At 38.8% G+C, this 26443-nt stretch overlaps 1 protein-coding gene and 1 long non-coding RNA gene across 8 annotated transcripts in view; both read right to left on the reverse strand.

Annotated features, from left to right (window-relative positions):
• The window catches only part of LOC110841501 (uncharacterized), a 122720-nt gene extending 117295 nt beyond the window's left edge, over positions 1-5425 (reverse strand). For all 4 annotated transcript variants that reach the window (XR_015534408.1, XR_015534409.1, XR_015534407.1 and 1 more), the window contains exon 1: positions 5050-5425. This is a non-coding gene — a long non-coding RNA (uncharacterized LOC110841501). The remainder of the gene's footprint in view (positions 1-5049) is intronic.
• Positions 1-26443, reverse strand: part of LOC110841493 (lysine-specific histone demethylase 1A) — a 502755-nt gene that overhangs the window by 200183 nt on the left and 276129 nt on the right. The window lies entirely within an intron of this gene.

The following is a 26443-nucleotide window of genomic DNA, read 5'->3' on the forward strand; positions in this document are numbered from 1 at the left end:
AACGAACATCCTCACACCCTACCTGCCTAAGACGTGTTTTAATATTATCTTCTCGTCTACAACTACATCTCCCAAGGAATCTCTTCCCTTCAGATTTTCTAACTAAAATCTTTTAGCCCTTCGCATGTTTAACCTCCATCTACCGTGATAAACGCCCAGCTCATTTCACCCTCGGTGCTTTGATCACTAACATTCTTTTCAGTAGTCTGCATAGAACTACACAATACGTTCTCAGGAAAAGAAAGAATTTCCAGTTTAAAACAAGAAATTCGTTACGCCCGGCCGTGTCCATCAGAGTTGATTGGACATGGTTCCCATTTGGCTACTACACATAAACATAAACATAAAATCAGCAAACTGTCCCTTACGGTCCATTCTAGGTGCAGACTACGATGGTACAGGACACATAAGATCCTAGGAAATCTGGAGAACACTTATTCTTATTGGCTTAAAAAGGCTGGAGGGAAGCAGAAATGGAGGAAAGGGACCGATAAATCCAAACTGGGTTGAGAGATCTTCCAGCTGTTGAGCACTGGTGCTGTACAGTCTGTAACACGCACAACATTGCACACAGGGAAGGAAATTAAACACAGAATTGACTTCCGTACACCCATGAATACAATGTTCCTCACTCTTTCCACGTGACATCAAATTGAAATACACGTCAATGTCTCTCGACAAACCAGACACAGAATAACTCCATTACCATTCTAGTTCCTTACCGTCTTCATAACAGCCCGCCAACGATCCCTGTTCTTCGCCAGAGAAATCCCAACCCCTATTTCCGTAACATCCATTCTAATATTATACTACACTCTACGCCTAGGGCTTTTTGAGTGGTATCATCTCTTCAGGAATTCCAGCCAAAATACTGAACGCATTTTTCGTTTCCCCATGTCAGGTATATGTCCCACCCATCTCATTAAATTTGTAATTAAATCATCATAATACTTTTGTACACTAAAACACACCACATTATTATATACGAGTGATCCTTTAAGAACGTCACTGATCATGTTTAAGTTCATTCTATAATTTTCGGTCATGCAGTCTCCCCCTTGCCCTCTCTAACCCCCTCTAGAGCCTACGTACGATGTAAACTTTCACGAGCACCCTCCGACGAAATCGGAAGTCCCTAATTGACAGGATATAGAAATATTTGCCCTGCAATGATCAGATCTACAAAGTACACGCAAATAAATAACAAATAAAAACGTAAGTGTTTTAATCCGAGTGGTTAGGAAAAGCGATCTTGCTGAACGCTCAATGAGGCCGTCAAGCAGTTCTGCTATGTAAACTGGGCTTAAAAATTAGCCTCTAAAAAGTTTAGTATATTGTACGGAAAAATCTATATTGTAAACGAACTTGAAATCATAATTCAATTCCTATCTAAATTGTTTCTTACGTGTTGGGTAAAATAATGTTAATGTTACACGAAATATTTAATAAGCACTTTTCAAAAAGTCTTCTAAACATAATTCGAGGCTTTTCTTCTTAAAGAGGTGGAAAGATTAATATAGCGTTCTTGTAGGTTGTAACCCAGCAAGGGCCTATGAAACATTGGTCAGTCTAATATGCATATTGAGTACGGAATTATAGTTTCACGAGTCTCACAAAACAAAGAGATGCCAGCTTGTAACCCGCGTGTAGCGAGTTGTTAGATTTCATGTGTAAGTTCAATAAAATTTTAACTTCCCATTTCTGTCCTTCGAAGCGAAAACACTTCCTTCTTATTCCTTACCAAAATTCAGTTCTCGTTTGTAACTTCTTCGATATGGACTGTATGCCCATCCGCACGAACAAAACAGATAGCCATTTCTCCCAGAATTCATCTACGGACATCTAAATATACGGCAGAATCTTGTGTGACTGAAAATATTTGAACTTCCCCCAACCCAAATTTACTAATTCAGGACTGTGACGATCCGATTCAAATAGAATTAGGATCCTTGATATTTTGTAGGACTCCTTAACTGGGGGATCGACCAGTCGCAATGCATCTGCCTACATAGGACAGCACAAAGCACAAAAACTCAGATTTTCATTCATGCTTCAAACCGGGTTCGAACCCTGCGACCATTCTTCAACAATACCCCCATGTCACGTGTAAAAAAAATCAAACGACTGAAATCTGCAAGGGAACACCAGTTACAATTTCAACTGTCTGTATGTAATCTCGGGCTTATCTTTTCCCAAGCAGAATTTAAGTACAGTAGCTAACAGAAAGAAAGTGAATTAGGTTGTTATGTTGTACAGAATTCCAAGCTTGTCCAGCCTGCCCCTTGTAATACCATTGTATATAAATAAGACCAACCTACTCCCTTGTCCCTTGTGACCGACATAATCCTGTTCAAAGGACACGAATAATTTAATTCGCTTGCATTCTGGAGCAGTGACCTATCCCTAAAGCTGTTAACAGCCCACTGCATTTCAATCAATTACAGGACAACGAACCTCAGTGTATTGAATCATGTGGAGCTCTACGTACGTAAGAAAAGTAAGGTTCGGGTTGTTTTCCCCCAGATTTCAGTACGAGAAAGGCACAAAAGGAATAGGGTAGATTGGATTTAAAGCAAGCTCAGAGATACTTCAAGCAACATTTCAACACTAACCACTACAAAACACTTCGGTTACCAACTTCGTCTCTTTGTCATAAATTATTACTTCTTGGATTTCTAAAAGCATTTCAGCATATTCAAAATGTTAACATTTATAATGAGGAGATCGTATCATTCGTCCATCAACAATTCATGTTTCATCTCCGAAACTACTGATATTATTTCAATTAAATTTCGATTTGTGTATTTACACAGAAAATTGTAGGGAAGATTTTATTTTGATTCATAACGGTCCCTTATAATCTCAACTTTGCAAGCAATTTAAATCAGTTTTAGAAAGAAAAACATAAACGATTTGGATCGAAATTTTATTCATTCGTGATGTAATATTACTAGACTGGTAGAAGTTTACCGACGTTTCAGAGGTCCTTGCTGCCTCCATCATCAGGGCGATGAGACTACACGGTACAACAACCCGGAAGAAAGCCATCTTCACTCACCGCGGCGAGAACCTCAAATCCTTCAGACTTTAAATCACACAGCATTCCGAATTGCTAGCTGTAATTTTTTAGGCAAAAGTGGTAATTTAAAATCGACTGCAATTTATATCCTCCTGCGTAACTAATATGAAAAAATAAGACTTCTTATGAGTTACATGTAGAGTTCATACAATTAACGCACAAAGGTATCCGTTTGTTAGGCCATATTTTCATCCTCCATGGAGCAGATTCCTTAAAACTCTGGAAGTCGCTCAGATAAAATATTCTTCGCCTTTCATGGAACCCGAAGTTTCAATGAAGTGATCACATGACTCCAGCCCCTGAACCCTATCCTGAATCAGATTAATCAACTTCGCACTTTCAAATCAATCTGTTCAAGATCCATTTTAATATCAAACTCTCATGTACTCCTGTATATTAAGTGGTCTCTTCAGGTTAACCAACAACCCCGTTTTCCTCGATTCGATCTCTCGAATGGTATCAGGCCATTACCCCCCCCCCCCCCGCGTTCTTTCTACTTCCACTGTTTTGGTGCACACGTTACACTCATCAAAATGATCTCGGACTGGCTACCGTCAAGGCATGTTCTTCCCAAAAAAAAACTAAAGACCCAGTTAAAAAAGTACAGGGGTACTGAAATTAAAATGATTATTACATAACGACATGGTTCCAACTACACACAGCGTCTAATAAGAATGGAAGTTTATGACAAATGGTAATCAGCTAAAATCTATGGAAGGAGGTGGTCAAGACCTATTTCAGGGTACTATTCCAACACTCGTCTGGTAATAATGAGGAAAACCACAAAAAGTGAGCCACCAGGTTTTATATTCTAACACGGGACCTCCTTAATACAACTTCAGAGTAATGCCGCTTCAAGGATCTGCTGGTTTCAATTTTCAAAATGTTTAATTTTATTACTTCGAAGTTAAATGCATTTCTTCGCTGAAGCTTTTATCCGTTCATCAAGAAGTCACTGTCTTCTAACTAACTTTGTCATAAAAACACTCCTTCCACTGTGGTCCTTGTCATTTCAGAGAGTCGGGGGGCTTAGCCCGTAAACCCAACCTTACAAACCCTGCCATGGCATTTTCTGAACAGTCCTAACGATGGATCCTTCTATTTTATACGGTCCTCCTTATGTTATCTGTTGATGGTTATCACGGTCATGAAGCAATACTGCGTAACAGTGGAATGTGCCACTATTATGACCCACCAGTTAAACGGAGATTAGATCTTCTCAATACGGTCTGTAATGGACCGCCATATTTTCATTTATTGAGGGATATTTCTCTCTTATACCGGCGTTTAAAGTTAAGGGGCTATCTGATGAAAAGGATGGCGTGTATCCGTTTCCTCTTGATGATCCATAAAACATACCACCCATTTCAACAAACAAACCTGTAAGAACCTATTAAGCATCTAAAGAGCGCTCTGCTCTTTCAAAGCCGGCCAGTATTGGTATTTATTTTACATGCGAAGTGTTTCGACCAAGTACAAAGATCAGACAGAAATCTAGAATCACTGCTCTCGCATACTACCTCTCGCTGACAATGATAAAAGATAACTTACTATTTAATAACATAACCTCAAACGTTCTCACCGCTCGTGTCGACATGTTGATACATTTCTACAAACGCACACATAAACAAAACTTTAGGTGCTTTTATAATCTCGCACTCAACAGTAAAATCAGTGACCAGTCTTTACTTATTACACTGTCCACCCAGTTCAATGCTATTTCCCTCAATGTTGTTCATCGTGGATGTTACAAGAGTCTCAGATTCTGAATCATGCCTTACCACAAAATACTACTGATCTTATAAGTACAGCGTAACAACAGAAGGGTAATGAAGGCTGTCCAGATACGGTGCAACAAATAGTGCTAGTTAAGAGCAAGACCAATAAGCAAGCATGCATTGATATCTAATTTTAAAGCTGACGTAACACGCTTTTACGGAAAGAAATGGAAACAGGTCTACAAGACTTACCCATAACATTTATACAGCAATCCCATTCTTGCTAAAGAAAATGATGCTCTCGAAATGCAAGCAGGTTCAACACTTTTACTCGTAGTGGACTCTCCCAATCTCCCACGTGACACTCGAGCCAAGGTCACGCTTGCGCAGAAGCAGTGCAAGTACGAACAAGATGCACTCACGAGCAGAACATTGTAGAACATTACTTCGCATCGAAATTATTTACTGCTGTTCGAGCAGCATTTCGCGATGTGCAACCTGACAAGCAAATAGAGGTACGGGATAAGACGACTGTACACTGGTAACGAAATTTCGGGGCGCAGGAAATATTTGCCTTTGATAAGTGCTCATCGAGCGACTGAACAGCCGAAATTTCTGCCGTTCCGATTTCAAACAATGCGTCAACTGCAATAATGGGATACAGCTGCAATAATACAATTACTTACATTTTGTATCACAACGACAAACGAGAAAAACTATAACCGCTATCAAACATTCTCGAACGACGTAAGCTATGTGGAAATATTAGACAACAAACAAGGGCTGGTACGTTTAGTGAGCAGGTGCTCCTAGGCCTATTTGAAAAATACTGTTTATGCAAAACTTAAAACCTGCGTCCAAATGGAAAAGGATGTCTAGAAGCGTAGTACACAATATTACAGCCCAATGTTCAAAACGGAAACATAAAACGTTGGAAGTAAAAGCCCACAATATAATAACTTCGTTCCATCAAGAAAGTAAACCTCCAATCGCCTTTAAAATTATTTGGACGAAGTCAAATGTCAATAACCTTCTTCAAGAGAAAATTAAAAAAAATCCTTTCACCCAAGACTCAGCGACTTCATGTCATATTCATCTCACACACCAAGAAACCTAAGCTATTTTAGAAATTCAGGTAATAAAAATTTTAACACAATCTGAAGAAATAATTTAGTTAATTCGGTTAGCAAAAGCTTTCATTACTCAGAGAAAATATAATAAATAATACATTGACAGACATGTCCAGGAACACGACGTACCTAACACTACATTAATTCCAGCAACAAACTAAATTTATAATCGTTTATTACTCGTTGCATTATATAGAGGAGATTATTCCTTATTCACTAGGGCTGAAAGAAACGGACGGAGAACGAAAACCTAGTTGGACGCAGACACAGCCCCTGTTACCCCCTGCTGAGATGCAATTAACTGGAAATCGGCTTACACACCCCAGTACCGCACCTGAAAGCGGATGGTCATTATGTATGAGGGCCCTTCGTGCATTCTAGCCACAGGAAGCCCTAAAACTGTTCACATGTATCAAACAGAACAACATATTTTTACAATTTAAAAATACATTGCCATCGTCAACAACAACAACAATAATAATGATAATACATTTTCTCTAATTTTTACGCTTTTAAGCTGTACGCTTATAAATGTGGGAATGTTCATCTTTACTTCGTAGGCCTACCTCAGGTATGGATTCTGTAGAATGTTATCGTTTCCTATTTAAAGACGTTCATCCATAAATGTATAAGGACTCACGATTAGCGGGCTTCAACTGAACCACCACAATTATAAGTTATTGCCTGTTAGCGAAAAAAGGTGCTGAGAACATGTGAACCCTGTTTATTTATTTATTTATTTATAACACTGTTAATAGCTAAGATTTTATAGCACTGACTGATATGATAATTATGTCTACTGGATAATGAACTGGAAAGGACGAGGAAAGAATCATGAGAACAGCTGGTCTCCGGGACAGAATTAGAAACATCTTCACCAAATATTATTAAGATGATAAAACCAAAGTAAATGAGATGAGCATGGAATGTAGCATAATCTGAAGAGATGATAAAACCGTATGCAGTTTTGTTTGTAAAACCTTAACTCAACTTGAAAAACTTAAGTGTCGGTGGGATGATAATATTAAAATGGAACTTAAAAGGTGTAAAATTCATTACCACTTTCAATACTATTAGCTTCTCAAGATGGAGGTGACATCTAGTTGCATGTTCGTAATTGATTCAAAATTTATTAAAGGTGATATGCAAGGACATGAGAGTACTGTAAACCCATCATTCCTTATAAAGTTACGGAGACTAGGATAATGAAGTCTTACTGACAACAAGAGTCTGTTGACATTTAAAGTAAAATGGCTTGTACGCCTATATAATTTTGAACGCCGCCAGTGGCTGCTCTGCGTTTCCAAATAAAAACAGCAGGAGCACTTTTTCTTACTTACACGGGAAATTGAAGCCTTGTCACCTGTCAGCCATCATTCTGGTGAACCCCAAATTCTGATGATAGTGTTTACATAAGCAGTCCGTCAATCAAGTAAAGGCAAGCCGTGTGCATACAGAACGATAAACCCAGACAATGAAGAAAAAACACCTGTCACAGCTTTAATGGGAAACGTCAAAAATGAACACCAATCCAAACAACGACGAATTCCCATATAACGGAAAGGAAAATTGCCTTCGAGTTAATATCAAAGATGCTAGAAGGATCGAAAGATATTCTACTGCAGAGTCATGTAGGCAACTGACAGGAGCTGAGTTGGACGTATTTACGCTGAAAGAAACCAACAAAGTTAAAGAACGATTCGAGAAAACTTTACTCAAAATTTTTGAGAGAATTTCTAAATTCCAGTAAAACAAATTGTTATCTGATCCATTCTGTGGCAATGAAAAAACTCCTATAACAGAGTAATTACTGGTTTGGATGACGAAGCGTTCATGTTAGCCGTTTTGGCGGGGCTAACATGGGTGTACGGTTAAAATTATCGCCCTGCCTCAGTAATTGTTACACCTTTTAGTAAAGCAGCAAAATATGGCTTGATCCTGTTCTGCATTATTATTCACAATTATACTTGGTTGCCACGCAATGTTCGTTAATTCCAGCAAATTTAAACTCTTGTTCCGAACAATAACAGTGGCTGTGGGACGAAGGAAAATATTTTGTAAATGAGACACAGAATTCAAATGAAATATCCAGGGAATTCCTCACGTGAAGCACTGAGCTATATACACGTGTCATGCTAATATATCGACAAACAAACAACTTTCGTTTTATAGGAACTTCGTACATGTGGCTGACTACAGGCTGGACGACCAAGGTTCGACGCTTGGCAAGGGCACAAGGATAAGAAGGACAGTCCAACCCATTCATGGGTACCTGGGGGCTTTCAGCCGGGGACAGCCAGAACTATAAACTGGTCATTCATTTCCAAACAGTACCGAATTCGTAAAATTTTACTTCCACGTTTCCTGTACGCCTTCGTGGTATGGTGTTAGGACACGAGGCATACCAGAGTAAGTTGTTCAAACAAGTATGAGTTAGTTAGTTGGCAAAAAGGTCACTCTAAATGTTTCTTTGCCTTTTTCTTAAGAATAATACAAGCCTGCGAACTTTCGAACAACGCTTAAAATCTGGTGTAATTTTTTGTTTTAAACTGACAACATTTTCTAATGTAATTTTTTTGTAGGATGTCAAACAACATGGCGCCCGCGAAAACCACAGTATATTAAACTTTTCGTTAATAACTACAACTAATAAACTACTGGAGATGATAACAATCAATTTCATACTTCATAAACATGCCTATACATTTTGTATGAAATATGGCGACGATGCTAATGTTCAAGGTTAAATCTAACGGACAAATATAACGGATAAAGAATCTGTACTAAAGGAAACTGTACCCATAATAAACCACTCACAGCATAATTACTAATTTAAAATTCTTGCAACCCTCATTATACATCCGGAAGCATCCGGATGAAATTGGCCATTAAACGTTCTTGCGGAAAAAAGATCGTTTAAACCGGATGTCTCTTTATGCTGTTCGAATGCTCGTTATGCTTACGACTCTATGTGGCAGGACGCAGAACAAAAATAGTTTTAAACACTCGTCATCTATGGAAGGGCTTGTATAGCCAGCTGCCAACAACCGATTTTTCCTTATCAGTTTTCGAAAATTACAGGAAACAGCGTATTTTAGAGGCGGAAATAATCGAAACGTTCCTCAGGTAAAACACCCCATAACAATACACAATAGAATCTCGGTGCACTCGAATAATTCGCCAGCTGAGCGCACCCTAATAACCCCCTCATTTTCCTCAACGCCCCTTCAACCACTCAACAAATTCATCATTTTTATGACCACAAGAAGGAAACGTAAATTCTACTCGAAGTAACTAATAAATCGTGGCTGAAAACACAGGAGTTTCTCCTAAATTCTCCCCTCCAAGAGACACAAAATCATATAATCGCAGTTACACTTACCGCTTTAAAAACAATCGCCATCAACAGAAATAATTGCGCTGTTTAGAAGTTTCCGGTTAAACATATAACTTTAAGATTTAAACTCAATATTTTTAAAGCAAATACAGCAAGGTAAGGCAGTAAGTCTAAAATAATTTAATTCTTTATTTTAACGTGCTAATACCCGCACGAACCAAATACAGAGTCAACAAAAGATACAACAATAATAATAATAATAATAATGTTTAAAATATTTAAAACTGAAAGCAATAAAAAAAGTTTAGATTCGATCGGGATTCGTTCCTATGAACCATCCGCGTACAAGTCCAGCACACTGGCCCATGTGCTGATTTATATTGTGTCAAATTACCTAAATAACTTATAAAGAATTTTCGAATAGTAAAGTTGGGAGGAAAAGCCGTTTTACTAATTATGGAAAGGAAACTTTTGTTTTATAAATAGTTATTTTCAGATTAACAAGCTACGATAAATGTCGATGCATGGCTTATTTATATTATTACATAGGCGAACGTTGTATAAACTGAATAGTTTGATATCTCGACATTTCAAGGTCCTCCGTTTGAGGCTATACTGTCCTCTCAGCAATCAATTTCCGATAAACAAATGAATTCGTATAGAAACAAATGAAACGTTTTAAAAATAATATTCAAGCATTTTAGTGACAGAACTACCGGAGAGTAATTAAAGTTCGCTCTGTTATTTTAATCAGAATATAAGTACATACGAGTTTATGAACAAATCATAAGTTATGTAGAGTCGAAAACATTTTTTTTTATATTTTTACATTCTCTGCATTTTCTGCAACTTTTACGTGGACGGTACATACGATAAGCCAAGATCTTATAAAATCCAAAAGTGCAAAAAAAGGAATTTGGAAACTCTGTATTACAGTATGGATTACAAATTTCCAATCTTATATTACTATATATTCCCTTCTTTTATAGTACGTTGCATCCATGTACATTCACATGCTATCTCTCTTTTAATTTCTTTCTTAAAATTTATTTGTAAATGTATTTATCTGCTGTATGTCAGTGGGGCCAGGGAAAATAATGACGCTTGTGAAATAGGCAAATTAATCGAAAAATACTAATGTTTATTACTGACACCGGTATCTACAGGGTATATTCCCATAAACGTTTTGTTTCACTGACGTGTGCTTCCGATATAATAATATAATACGAGTATACAGACCTAATAATGTGATTCATGCAATATGCATATATTAATAAAATAAAATACTACAATACAGATTAAACAAAACATTTTATTTTAAATATTTACTTATAAAATCGTTCATTTTATAGGCACATATCAATAAATACGACATGCATTATTATATATGCTATCTTCCTCTTATCTGCTTAACTTAAGTACGTCTTGACATTATTAAAGAGGTATAGGTTTACACATCAGAATGTGAAAAGAACTGACGAGTGGGCTTTTTGTAGGCCCTGGTAGCGTACCATTCTCCAAAGGTAGTTCAGACACTATTTAGTACACTGAGGCTCTATAACAAAGAACTTTGATGTAAAGATGTGAAATATGTAGACGCAGCGATAGAATGAAAACAGTCTATCTTGCCCGATTCCGTTTCTGGATCGCTCTATGTGACACGACAGGGCCCTGTACGTGACAGCGGAAAATAAAAGATAAATGATCAAAGACTTGATCTGCTACAGCATTATCTGCAGATAATACAGGCGTATCTTGACATTACTTTTGGAAAAGGGATGTAAAAGACAGTACACGTACTCAGAACATTTAAGTATACAAACAATTTCTACTCGCCTCAAGACTTAAACAATAATTTATTTTGCCCTCGTTTCTATATTGTTACAATGGGAAGAGAATACGACCTTGTGGAACTTCGGCATCTAACGGGCCCATTGTAAATACAGAAAAAAGGTGGAATAATACTGACATGGGAAATCTGAGAACTCCAAAAAGAACCGTCCCAGCACCACAATTAAATTAAATTAAATTAAATCCGTGGCGTAACAGCCCTCTGAGAGCCAAAGCCGACTAGCTTGACTGCTGGCCTCGCGTTCACATGCCTAAGCAGAGGTGGACGATCATCCAACCAGATATAGAGTGACGTGTGGTCAGCACGACGAAGCCCCGGCCATTGCTAGTTTTCCTGACCGGATTACGCTACTCATTGTAGCTCCCCAATTTCCTCACGATGCTGGGTTGGCACCGGTCCCATACACTGGTCGAAAGCTCACGAGAAAATTTCTTCTCCCCCGAGACTCGAACCAGCGCGCATTCCGTATCGCCGGTCCGAAGCATGATGCCTCAGACCGCGCGGCTACGGCGCAGGACCCCAGCACCACAATGGCCACCGCATATCCCACTGGACTGCCCAGGGCGCAAACCCGGGCTTCCACAGTGAGAAGCCGACGACTAACCGCCACAGCACTCACTCCTTTGTTACGTCAAAATCCCTAGATACAAATGCTCGGTATGTTTTCTCAAACACCTTCAATCTGTGTTCTGAAGTGCTACTACTCTCGGAGGTCCACGACTTTCCCATTTCTTACACAAAATTCCACATAAATTATACACAGATTGCATCACACAAGAATCCATCAACACGTTACTATGTTCTTTTCATGCGAGAATAACTCAGTCGCTCATCTTTTTTATACGTATCTCCATGACATTTTTATTTATGTGTCTACTTAAGCTTTGTCTTCCCTTCACTATGCGAGTGTCTTACATATAGTGCTGTCTATCTTTGTGTTTAGAATCTATAGCGTATATAAACTCTTGCGTTCCCTGAAGTCCATTGTGCCTTCCCTCCTAGAATGTTTGTCTGTTGCTGAATGTTTTGTTATAAACACGCAGTGTCAAAAGAGTGACTAGGAAGCTAGCCAATTTGCCACTGTCCTATCGACCTACTCTATCTGACACTGTATCACGAATGCCCTTCTACCTAGCACCACTTGTTGGTCGACGTCTTCTGATGTCATATCACCTGACAAAATCCAGTTTTTCCATGTCATGGCGCAAACCGTCGTAGTTTTTATCAACGTCTAAAAACTTATTTTAACCATATATATACTTCGACTGACACCCGGATTAATTCCGTGGGTACCATAAGATGTGTTCCAGCAACGTAACCAAATATTCATTTGAACATAATTCCCAGCGACTGGAAAGCTATAAAACGCTGTCTCTTTGCCTAAGCACTACGCCATCATGACATGCTGGGAAGTGATGGTAAAGTTCACGCTGTATTAACTCGGTACTGTTGGGATATGGGTGGTTAGATTCACGTCCCAGCTGATTTACTCCTGTGCCCATTCTAGAGGACGTTGGATAGGTCCCACAGCCCCGAAGAGTCTGCAGAACGTAAAAAGAAAATTTGTCTTCGTATGCCATCCAGAAACACTAGAAGCAAGCCTATAGGGACTTAAAAGTAAATTTCCACGCAACTTAGATTTTGGCTCTAGACGCGGGTGGGTAATACGATTCACGCTTCGTATGTAACAGAAACAGAACAATAAATTAACATCACCCACAGTTAATTTAAAGTGATTAGGTTTAATAATTGATCTTTGTCTCATAACGTTCAGCTTAGAGTGTAAACTGAACCAACTAAATTAATATTAATAAAATTGCTGTAAATTATAGAAGACGCTTCAGATAAATTTATCGTGTAATCTAGCAGATACTTTACGAGAAAAATGGTATACCACACAGCAAAACATTCATTGCCACCAAGGAAGGGGAGTACGTTTAGAACAACAACAATTCAGTCCTGTATCCAATACGTGTAATGCAGTCTTCCGTGAAAGCGCACAAACTATCACGACCATACGACAGCGGTGGTGGAATACGCAGGCAACAGAAACATGAAACAATAACACGACTGGCAAGCTGCTTTAAAATGCAATGGGCTGCCCTTAATTTCTGCAATCACCAAACAGAGCGCGTCAGAGTCAATTGAACTCTAAAAACAGAAATGAAAAGCGCGTGGCCTCGAGGTCCATCATCCTCTTGATCACAATTCTCTTAAACAGCGGGTGACTGATTACTTTCGTGTGTAAATAACAGATGCAGTGAATTTTAAATATAATATGTTTTATTATAACACGATATTACGTGTATGTTATCACTATAATAGCTAGACCAAATCATGGTACTACAGGCGACCCGCGGGCCACATTCGACCCGAGGCACTTGTAACAAGGCCTGCGTAAATTATTACTTAATTTGTTACCGGATATTACAAGCTCATTTATTTTCTTTGGTACAAAGGATTTAAAATAATAGTAATACTTATTTTCTATAAATTATATGTAATTAAACCTGCAATTATATTTGCTTTCATTTGCAGACTTTATAAATTAGATTTAATTAAATTCGTAATCATAAATGTTATAAAATATTCATTAACGGGTTTGTTCAATTTTCTCTGCGAAATAAATTCCAATATCTATGGTAAAAATCACAAATAATATTTTGGTTATTCTTTATTACGACTTCTATTTACGAACAACGTTGGCTCTTGATACAATGGCTTAAAATAATTCAACCAAAGCACTTCTTAATGTGATCCACAGACAAAGAACAGTTTCGAAATATTTCCCTTCGGAAGAATAAGAATTTACACCCCTGCTCCAAAATGCCGGACGTCAATTTTGCTTGTTTGCAGTTTGGGGTCGAGCAAATGGGACTCGTTAAGTTATGTTTTGTCCCACAGAGGGCATGGCGCATGCGTAAATGGCGCTACGTGACAGAAACAATGAAGACATTCTACGACAAATATTAACGAGAGTTTCACATTCCCATTGTTCATCGCCACACAACACTACAGCAATGTCGTTGTGCTATTGCAAAGCCCATGCCTGCAAGTGTTACTCGTACTTAGCTAGCCAAATGTGACGACAGTCATGCCTTGCTACAGTGACAGGTGAATAAGCCATGTATCAGCAGAAAACGTGACGTAAGAGTCAATAAAACACATGCACCAAGTAAAACGACCTTTTTATCTGAACTGTGCGACAGAAACATTGAAAATGCTCACAGAATGTTGTTCCTTGTCCTTTTACTGCAAGAACTTTGTTACATGTCTCAAGCCACGTTTATGAACCACGATGGTTCAGTCAGTGAGACACAAGTTTGATGGCGGCTGGAATATTTCCTCTTCAACGGCGATTCTGGGCCCACCCAGCCTACGAACCTTCTTGGAGCTCCACATTATGTCCGTATAGTTTAGCGCTTAAAACCGAGAGTATCTCTGTCTCCAACTTCCTTATACACGGGTGGCCGTCTTATAAATGAAAGTGCCGCTGTGGTTTGGCACGCGGTTTCAGGTTGAAATAAATAGACATGAATCACTGTTACTCAGTGGGACTTATTGCCGTGGATACCAACGTTTCAGAGAAACATACTGTCCCGCCCTGAAGAAGGAGGCAGTATACCGACAATCAATCAAGTTGGATTTTAGCTTCGTTTAAATTAGCATTTACATTTTATCACTAGGACCAAATTAAATTTGCCGAACGTTTTAGAGTGGAGCTGGATGTAAATTTGGCGTTCATTTATGTACGAGTTTGTGCTAAGAACTTACAAGTGTGCTATACTGCTCTGTCTACTGAGACTTTCAGATGGGGGAAATCTGTGTGAGACCTCTGACTGTTAAGAATAAAACAGCCTCATTTGTCAGAATGACTCTCCACAAAGAGGGACCCTCTTATATGAGGCTAATTTAACCCGGTGGAAGACCTCACAGTACAGTAAACTACCCGCAGACAACGGGCGCGCGGGTAAGTTTGTTTACAGACAGACTGCAAGCTGCAGGCTGTAAGGAAAGAGTTCGTCCTCGCCTGCTATATAACAGTCAATCGAGCACCGCGCAAAAATATCCAGGAGGAAGAACCAACCAAATGCTAACCAAAGGCAGTCCTGTGCATGCGCAAGACATCATTTGCTAGGTTAGACTATTCCTGCGTACAAAAACGCATAACCAGAAATGGTAAACGGTACCTTATAAACTATAACTGGAGATGAAGATGACTGTCTTCTGGGTTGGGGTGGTAGAAGTTTACCAACGTTTTAGAGGTCATTGATACCTTCACGATCAGGGTGATATCCCCGATGGAGACAGTAAGAACCTCTGAAAACATCAATCAGTTTCTATAAGACTGCAGGCACAACATCCCAGAAGACAGTCATCGTCGTGAGTAAAAATGCATTTGAATTCAATGGACATCACAGTTAATGCGACACGCCGATTGGAATACATTGATTTAAGCCACGGATTTGTAACTGTACTTCTTTGCCCGACAATTCTAACTGTATTCAGCAAAATGAAGTGAGGGTTGAGAAGGAACAATAGACTACCACAGTTTCATGCACGCCTAACATGAAGACATAATAGCATGGGCCTGTGTGAAAGGCTCGATACTCCGAACTCATACATCACGTGATCATCATCACACTCCTGTCTTTCCACAGTTGAAGACAACTTTGTACCTTCTGGACTGAGTTATTGTACTTTACTTTCTAAGATAATTTTCCTTACTTAAAACTAAATATAAGCTTACGGTATAATAATCACTGTGTTATGACACTTCTAATGAGCATCATGCCAAACGTATAAATTTCAGTTTCCTGCCATCTGCAACACCAACACAATAAATAATATGTCTTTTGTTAATGACATACTTTATAGAAAGTAAAACAATGTGGCGTCTTTGTAATAACTAACCTGGGGGTCTAATTAAAGTCTAACTCATTAATTACCGTATTGGAGTTAAGCCCGTAAATTTTGTATGGATGTATGAAGATGACTGTCTTCAGTGTTTCTGTGGCTTGTTTGGTACAAGTTCACAGACGTTTCAGAGGTCCCTGCTGCATCCATCAACACGGCGATCAAAAACTCCACCTTCATCTTTCATTTTCTGATTTCTTGCAAAGCAGACGAATACTGAAGATTACATTTAAACTCAGGAGGAGTCAGCATCTCTCGAAGATACGCCATCCTGAACGCTATGATTCTTGAACTATTAATCTGTATTTCTATACGCTACAGTAAAATCTGCTTAAGCATTAAATGTCTAACCCGTGGGTAAAAAGAACAAGACGGAGTAACCATTGTAATAAAAAAAATTAAAAACTAAGTCAGGAAGAGAAATAACATGTAAAGTGCACTGTTTCTACAAGTCAAAAATTCTCGGTATTCTCTCTGCATAACCGAACGTTAAAATAAAATATTACAGTTTAATGGTGGACTCATATAATGATAAATACATATTTTAGGACAATTTCGTAAAAATCTGCTTGTCGTACTCTGAAAGCGAATGGCCAAGCCTTTTTACTTTCAAAACCCCGAACAATCCGACAGACAACTAATATTTTCTTTACAAGCGCCAAGCATCCGTGCGAAGTTCACACCAATATGTCGAACACGAAGATTTAAAATGAAAACATTTCAGTTTTCTAATACGTCTGGCTTACTTTTAAATTAGCACGTTTATGAAGAAATGCACGGAGTATACTGAGGATATGCACCTAATATCATCGTGAGGAAATATTTTTCCATAAACCTGCTACACGGCTTGTAACATCCATGCAACAACCGTGACTCACAACATGTTGTATATCTACGTCTAAATCGTGAACATAAAATCGTGCATTCGGAAAACCAATCCTGATCAAACATTTTCACCACAATACGGACACAGTCGAGCTCAGAATTCCTCTTTGTAGCTATGTTGAAACACAATAAAATGTTCCCGTCTGATTGATGTCTACAAAACTTTCACTATAACATTACATATGGCCTGCATGATAAGCTATAGGCCTTATAAATATGACTGTCATTCCTCATCAATAACCTACCAATGACACACAGAGTCCCTTATGGAACACAGTCAATAACAATACAGTATGCACTTCTGGCCTGCATAACGCACAATCCCGCAATTGGAAAAGCACGGCTTATTTCGCTTATTCTTAATAATTAGGCGGATGAGATGCATCGGGCAAGTACCACGCACTGGAAGATGAGAAATGGATACAAAAATGAGGTCGGAAATTCTGAAAAAGGACCCCTAAATAGGTAAAGATAGTATGAAGATTGTCAAAGGAGCAAACATTGTTTATTCTTGTAATGGAACAAGAACATAATACATTTGTGAGCGATATACGAAGTTATTTATTATTAAACTACGCTATACAGGTATTCTAACGGATGAAGTGCGTTATAAACAAATATTTCATCTTCAAATTACTTAATGGATGGGAATCAACCGGAACGTCATGTAGCGTAAACCATACCAGTCGATGTTCATGTAAGTTGAATTAAAGAGAACTGGGAATAAAGCGGTTGCAGCCTATTTTAAAAAAAAAACAAGAAATGCGCAATACAGTGTGCACCTCCCAAGTGAAGTAGCAGGGCCTGAGAAAACAAGCGATTCCAGTTCAGCAAATCTGGGCGTACGAGTTAGCAGCCAAGCGAGATGGAACTGAAACAGCAGAATCTACCGTCGTCAAAAGAGTAGGTCATCTCCCCCCCCCCCCCCCCCGCGTCTCCTTCTTTCATATATTCCACAAGAATACATTACGGGTCCCGGAACCACGTCACCTGCCGATGTTTGGCTTTCAACTTGTTCGCAAATCACAACAATACCAAATTCAAGTCATAGCAGATAGAATTCAATGGAAGTTAAACAAATCGAAGTATGGTAATGGGCAAGAAATGTATTTCCAACCGTCGGTATTCCTTCACTGAAGAATGAAACGTTCGGTACAGATTCGCAAAATGTTCTTTGGAAGGGAGAAGCGAATGAAATTAAGTTTATTAAATTTTATGGAACAGTATTATCAATACATATGATTTCCGAAATTTAATACCATTTCTCGACACATGTTTGAATAGCGTATTTAAAAAAAAATAACCCAAGCCCCTAAGCTATTCAAGTAAATAGGACACACTATTAGACACAAATACGCATTTAAATATGACAATATTTAAAACATTAAAAATACATTTTACTGAAAACCCTAAAATTTTGGCTCTAGATTTTTAAATCCGAGCACCAACATCAGTACTTAAACCGTACAACAACGAATTGAATACCGGACAATAAATAATTAAACATCTGCCATACTATGAAGAATATTAAAATCAAAGACCCAAGACTCCGAAAACCAGAATGGTAGAATTCCGGATGACACAGATTACAAGATACTGGCAACTGCATTATCTGCTTTAACGATCGGTTTCTCAGTAATAATCGCTTTATACCTTTCATTTTATTCAGAGAATAAGCAGCAAAATCTTTCCCAAGCCTCATTAGAAGATGGTGACACTTCTACCAGACTATACGGTGGAACAAGCCAGAAGACAGTCCTCTTCAGACTCATCTCCTTGAGAACCCCAAGCCTCAGAGACAACACTTGGCACTTAATGATACTACAGCACCCCCCTCCCACGTCCCAGATAGTAGGCTCTACTGCTAAGCATTCTTAAGGTCTTTATATCAAGAATAGTTACGCGTGGCTCGAGTGAGCCTAATTCTGTAACACGGATTTCCAATTCAAACGTCTACATGACTGACATGCCGAGAATCCATTAACTGTCAATGTGGGTGTGCGAAGCGCCTAGTTCATCACCGACCATCCAGTCTCAGCGTCAATACAGGCTGATCTACAAGTTTGGAATTGGCCTTTTGTTCAAACGTCCAGCGGATACTGATAAAATTAACTGATTAGCCATATGCATTTACCGCATACGATTTCGCAGAGGATTAAGTCAACGACCTCATCTACAAGTTCCGCGGGAGAGGGGGAAGGCAAGAAGGTTAAAAGAGGGAGAATGGACGGGACTGACGGACGATTGGAAAAGAAGTTGCAAGTAGGAGCGAGCACGAAAAGCAAATCTATACGGCAGCTAAGAACCACTGCAAGGGAGTAATCGGTGCATGGGCAGTGAATCCAGAGACTCGACTAAAAGTATTACAAGAAAGAGTCGACGACAGTCTATTTCAAAAATTATAACTTACTGATCAAAGAAACGAAGTGTGAAGGTAGACCTTGACCTTAGTACTAAAGTTAGCGTCAAACCAAACGTCGGAGGAGTGGCAGAAGGTAGATTACTACAGTGTTGCCAGACCGTTCACACTCGAAATTATCATGCATTGCAATGTTAATAATATCGAGCAATCGATTGTATTATGAATTGTCAATGGACATCTTACTGCTCTTAACACGTTTATTCTAGTCAGATATCTCCTCGCTGACCACTTTGTTGCCTTCAGCCAGACCAAATGGCACCACAGCACCTCACGAGGCTCTCCCCCCACATCTCAGACATACCACACTACCGCTCCGTGCACAAATGGCCATATGACTGAGAAGAATCTTGGGACGTGCTATCAGGGATGTGGTCTAATCATGTTTTATTTTTTAATCCATTAATGACAGGTAATTGTGTTGAAAAGCGTGGGTTCGAATCCCACTCAAGCCATGGATGTTTGTCCGCGTTGTGTTGTCCTGTAAATAGGTAGAGGCCTTGCGACGGGCCGATCCCTCGTCCAAGGAGTCCTACCAACTGTCTAATAGATCGAGCCATTATGCATACTTTCTTGCATGATGACTTGTTCAAGACTGAACGGTAACGGAAGTCATTTGCGTGCTTAAGAGATTACGCTCGCAGGTTCGTGGGTAACGTCATGTGTCCCAAGTTATCGCCTTCATATGAGACGACGCTGTACGCTCCGTCTACGGCAGCCATCATGATGACGAATGGAAGCGAACTAGCTGCACGTAATTGTAATTGGTGGTTTACCACATTGTTTTAATGGTGCAGAAACCAGAGCTGTCTTGTGCTTCCCATGGAATGGGAATTAGCGTTACGTTTTTACAAATTAATAGCAGCATGAAACAAGGCAGATGGATTAAGGGAAATGTTCGTGGGACTTAGAGACTGTGCATCCCGTCTCAATTATTTGTGGTTTACTTAAAATTTAACCATGTGCGAGTATAACAGCCAGATGAAACACCGACAGTAAACGATATTAAAGTGGATCTCAGGAAAATAGGTCGTGAGATCTATCGGAAGGCGATGTAACTGGTTCAGAAGTGTGGCTAATAGTGAGCTTATGAGTTAGCCTTGTTGAACATTCGGGTTATAGGCCTAATACCAGAGTCAGTTAACTTAAATGGTTGGTTATGTACGATTCTACCATATCAGAGTATCAAATTAAACGATAAATGAATTTCCCTGTTTTAACCTACAAAAATTTGTCCTCGTACATAAAAGGAAAATGTAACAAGAAAAATGTGTTTGTAGTTTAAATAAAATTTGTGACTAAATGTAGAATTAAATGAAGAAAAATGTTTGGAGCACATTTCGCTAGGTTACTATTAAGCAACTTTAAGAGAAGAGAGATTGCAATGGCTAGTTATTACAAAAATTATGCACAAGAATACCGATAACAAACATACACCATACAAAAAGAACAATAATCAGTAGGAACCGCTTTTGATTTCCAAGTTGAGTGCAGTCGCAAGAACAGTACTCAGCCCTAAAAGAGTTTATATTATTCCTAAATATGTATAAATTTTCCAAACGAAATGGTTTTCCTTTTACTTCACAACACGACCAGTACACCGCCTGCGGTGATCTCTCCATCCATTTACACATTTCCTCGGCTCAGTTTTCGTGTATTAATGACAAAATAACTTCTCTTTTGTGCACGGTCTTTCATGAAAGTTGATAGTAGCTCAGCTGGTCAAGAAGTTTCCTGTTCTTATGAAAGCAAAACATATACATGGCGTCAATATTACCCACATAACAAATGTGTTAATTCCCGAAAAAAACCACTTTTCCTGACGTCTTGTTTTGTAACTAAGATTTTCAATTACAAATCTCTTCATGATGTAATTTTCTTCATCCCCCAGTTACGGATTCATTCTTAAATTCTAATATTCTCATATTTACTCTTTATTCTCAATCACCGTCGTATGTCTGTCCAATTGTTATCAAAATCACTTACATCATTTTGAGAAGAGACGTAGTTTCTCTCTTCACATCTGGAAAATGGGGGATCGAAAGCAAAAAATACGATTCTTTAACGCAGAAATATAAATTCTATGCATCGGCTTAAAACATGCAACCGCTGGGGACTGCAAGCTGTACTCTGTTCTTTTACCAATTCACACTGAAGACTTAACTGAGGTTATAGTTTATGATTATATGGTTACAAACTGAAACTGGCCTGGACTGTGAGCAGAGTGGTCGGGAGGGGGGGGGGAGAGGAGAGGGAGAGGAGAGAGGGAGGAGGGAGAGAGAGGACAGCTATGCTTTGCTTCAACGTTTGTACCATCTCTTAAGTCAATACTATGTTGTTCATGTGGCAGGATCATGTTAAATTTGAGTCGACTTTCTTCTCCAGTGACTGAGACGAATCAGTGTTGCCGACATCAATTGTTAAAATAACAAAAGAACGCTTTGAATGATCCTTTACATATCAGACAAACATTCAAGCGAAGTCTTACCTATGAAAAATCAAACAAATGGACATAAATTATTTCAAAGCTAAGTGCAATTTAAACTGTATTTGAATGAAGCATTTCCACCTAAAGAGAGCTCAATTATTCACATACGTAATGTGTAACATTTGCTTGGGTTTTAACGTTCTCACGGCGGAGGAGCATTAATTTATATCATCATCATCATCAGTAGCTCTACAGCCCCTCAATGACCTTGGCATCCTCACTTTGGAGGTTTCTTAATCTACTCACACATTTGGTACGAATCCGTGGATCAGTGATCAGCCCATCTCAAGGCATCAACCAGAATATGACAGCACAACACAGACGCCGACATGCCTTGAACTGGATAAGAACCCACGGTCCCCCAATGTCCGGGCGGTCATGGCCCACGCCCCAGACTAGGCGGCCAGTGTGACCGGCTTTAATTTATCTTACCATAGCTAATTAATTATGTAACTGAAATACAAATACAGACATTCGGTACGAAACCATTGACTAACATTTTCATACATTATCCAATTATTTTATCAAAACTAAGACATTCCTCGACTTTTATGGGGCCAAAATCCATTACCGTGATTAAAAATTCCACCACTGAACACCACCCTGAACCACTTCAATCCAATCCACAATCTTGGATCATAATACTTTTAGATGAATTTACTAAAGTAAACTACTCATTTACAACCAGACTTTCCACAAATCTATTGCTTTATCCGAAACATACATTTGTAGTATTTTGAAAATACATTAGTGGAATTTCTTTTTCTTTCTTCGGTTAGAAACGATGGATTTTAAGGACCGATAATACGACCGGATTCACAAACAGATTATATGTCGCTTTGTCCAAGCGAAATTCCTCGGCATAATTACTTCAATTCGCCTTTTCATTCACTGACGACTGAATGCAATCTTTCACGTGGGCGGTGAACATGATGAAAGCGTTGGAAACTACCGCTGTGTTATGTTTCTACTGTGTGAATCCTCATCCAAGACAGGCGGGTGGGACGCTTCGAGCTTGACAATGGTCGATTAGCCAAGCTGGAAGCATGAAGCAAAGGGCGAAGGGAGATGCTTTGGAAATAAAATGGCAGGCCTTAAGACCTACAGCTGAAGAATGGGTGCAGTGATGGGGGCAGGCAGACAACTCCCGGAATAAGTGTCCTGCAGACAGAACTCCCGAGGCCAAATAATAAAAAAGGAGAGAGACAGAGGCTTTTGTTAAATTACCGCATCCAAGCAAACAAGTCAGGTATTCGGCTCCTATTGAAACCCGTCATTAACAAACAAACGAACTGCAAGAAAGAGTGAGGGAGGGTGGTTCATGAGGGTCGAACTGGGCGGAAAGAGGCCTTCTTTTTGTTTGCATGCTATCAGAATGACGTTTCCAACTACATTAAGTCTCATCCTGTCTTCCATTTTGGCGCCGCACATAACACAAAAACGTACAAGAGACACGTAACGAATGCAACTAAGCGAAGTTTCATCGCAAAATTTACGATCTCTAGAATTATTAATCAGTGCTACAAATTTAAATATTGTTAATCGTTGTTAAATAGTTAACGAACGCTCTCATTCTTTGCCCACGTTAATCATAACGCACTTAACGAAAATGCTTACTTATGGTGACATTCTCATATCATGTACTGCCGTTCATTAAATACAGCACCTACATTGTGAAAGGATGTAACATGGCATTATTTACCACCGGACTATAGAACAACGAACGCTTTTTGCATTAAACTGCAAATAGCTATGAACATATATATCTCATACATTATAAAGTTAGTTATAACAGCGGTGTAAACCATAAAACAAGAGTTCATAACCCAGCAACGATACCAGGCACGGAGTAACTGTTAAACATTTAAAGGCGATAGATCTGTAACATGATGCAATATTACAGGTTTCTAACACAACTGCCAAATTTTATTGGTTTTATTGTTGCAATATTGATAACATTGATTTTATTTTCCATAAGATGGACACACTATTTATTTACATACATAATACGGTAATTTATTTTGCATTTCAGGGTTACGTGTTTAACTGCATGAACATACCTAGACAGCAATTTATGTATCCATTTGATGATTTGTTTACCAAAAAAGGAACAGAAACTGCGTTAAACAGAAATGTATTGTTAAACGGAGAAGAAAGACCTACAATTCATACAAAATACGCATTACAACTCTTGAAGAGGCAATGCCAAATCACAAGGCCACTTGTTCAGTTTCGCGTCCACATCTGTTAGTATATTAGCATGGAAAAAATATGTTGTACCTCTCCCTAACTTACACTAAAAACTTACTGCACTGTTATCGTAAGAACTGCTAAAATTCCAAATGACTATGTCCAGTTAAGCGTATTTAAGTTCTTCCAGGATATGATGCAGATTACAGTCGTAAATTAATCATTTACTCACCAGATCACTCGTTAACGGACTTACCAATAATGGCAGAACGTGAGAGGATACAGCACGCAACAGGACTTACCTAAAATAAATAAAAACACGAAATTAGATTCAACAAACAGCACTACACGTGATAAACCGAAAGAGGATTAATATTAAGAAAGATCGTGTTAATTCAGAAGTTAAGGTTATTATACACGTCACCTAGTATTTTTTGGATAGTGAAGTGTATGGGGTTGACATGGGATGGACATGTTCCTAAGCTGGAGTAGAAATGGGGCGCAAAGGCATAAAAAGAAAATTTATCTTGAACACTGAGCCAGGAATGTACTGGGAGACAGAGAACGAGATGAGATAATAGAATTAATACGGATCTTATGGAAGTAGAATGTGAAGATGGAAAGTGGAATGATTTATATGCACGTCATCTACAACAGCCGTCACCAAAATGCCGTCAGTTCAAGGTCACACCAAATTCATGTCTATGAATGAGGTAATTTTCTTAGCACAGGGTTCCAGTAACGATATTTCTTTAAGGACTCTTTCTCATCTGCAGAAATTATGTCAATGAGTGGATAATTATGAGTAATGAATTTAAATGGATGTGGAAGGAAGCGGTCGTAAGCTAACTTTAAGCCTTATTATTATTATTTAGTGTTCTGTCTGACGACAGGTCCATATGAACAGAATCCTTCCATCCTTTTCTCGGACTGGGACCTGTTCATATACGTTCTTGGCAGATGATCCAGAAGTGGTTTGCCATTGCCTTCTTCTGTGTGTGAATGGAGTAATTGTTGGGATGCCACGGAGAAACCGGGGAAGCCCCCGGAGGAAAACTCCGTGTTGCCTAGACCACGGCCTTGCCCAACACAAGTTATAAATTCGGGCACCGCCGGGAATCGAACCCGAGACCCCAGGATTACAGGGCCAGCGTTCTAACCGCTGGACCACCGTGGCTTAATTTTAAGCCTAGAAATACTATTTATATAATTTAAAATATTTACTTACCTCTAAAGGTTCAGTATGAACAGCAATTATTTCCTTAAACAACATTAAGGGAGAAGTGTGTTCTCTTTGAGGTATGAACTGAAGCTTTAGAATTATTTAGATTTAGGGTTAACTAATACATTTTTATTTTGAAGCGTTTCTAATGTTTTTCAACATTAGAATTTTAAATATACAGTGTGAATTGTACTTTGACACATGTAAAGTGATAATCGTTATAACATCAGATTCCACATCTGTTTCTGCCATATAAATAAACATAAAGACAAAAGAGGTATGTAAGCCTAAAAGAAGCAAAGAAGATTTTAAAATATATGCGCATTCCATTTGAGTAGCATTTCCAGTTTTATGCACAAATGAATAACACATGATAAAACTGAATTATAATAAAAGCAGGATCTGATGATGGAGGCAGCAAGGACTTCTAAAACGTCAGTAAACTTCTACCAGACTACACGGAGCAACAACCCAGTAGACAGACATTTTCCTTTTTATTTGTTTCAATTGTTTATAATTATGTTTACTTATTCGTGAGCACAATGTCACATCCACTGTTGTACTGATGTTTGCTATACATGTAATATTGCTCTTTGGTATAGAAAGAAGTCAGTTCTGAAGGAATCAAGGTGTGGGGAAAGGACGATGTAGCTAGTACATAACAATATACCTCCTGTTGTATGCTACATAAAGTCCTTTTCGAAACCCCTATTAAGCAAGCATGTTCAATGTAGAATGGATGCGTCCATTGTCCAATTCGAGATATTAACTCAACATAAAGGCACAGCGCAAAGATGAAAGGATGTAATGTGAACCACAAATGGGGCACAAAGTACGAATTGTGAGATTCATTAACCAACCATATTTCTCGTTTCTACAGTCAAAGACTAAGGGTCGTCCTGTTGTCTGACAGAACTGGCTGCACCTCTTCGGTGCCTACAAAACAGACCGTGAAAGACCGTACAATACCCAGACAAACCCTTACAGATTCCTAAAGTACAATTGTGCCGCTCAGGACAGCGAACATAAACCAAACGTCGTTGTTGAGTGATTAGAATTTCTGCTTCATATTCGGGAAGTTTCTAGTTCTAACACCGGTCCGGAGACAGGTTTTTTGTGGGTCTCCTTAGTTCCTCCAGGCAAATGCCTAGAGAGTACTTTAAATTAAGCCACGACCGCTTCCTTCCACGTCCTTTCCAATTCATC

This window comes from Zootermopsis nevadensis, unplaced genomic scaffold (genome assembly GCF_977971745.1).
Source record: "Zootermopsis nevadensis isolate Lab colony 2312 unplaced genomic scaffold, Znev_1.0 Znev_ptg000010l, whole genome shotgun sequence".
Lineage (NCBI taxonomy): Eukaryota > Metazoa > Arthropoda > Insecta > Blattodea > Termopsidae > Zootermopsis > Zootermopsis nevadensis.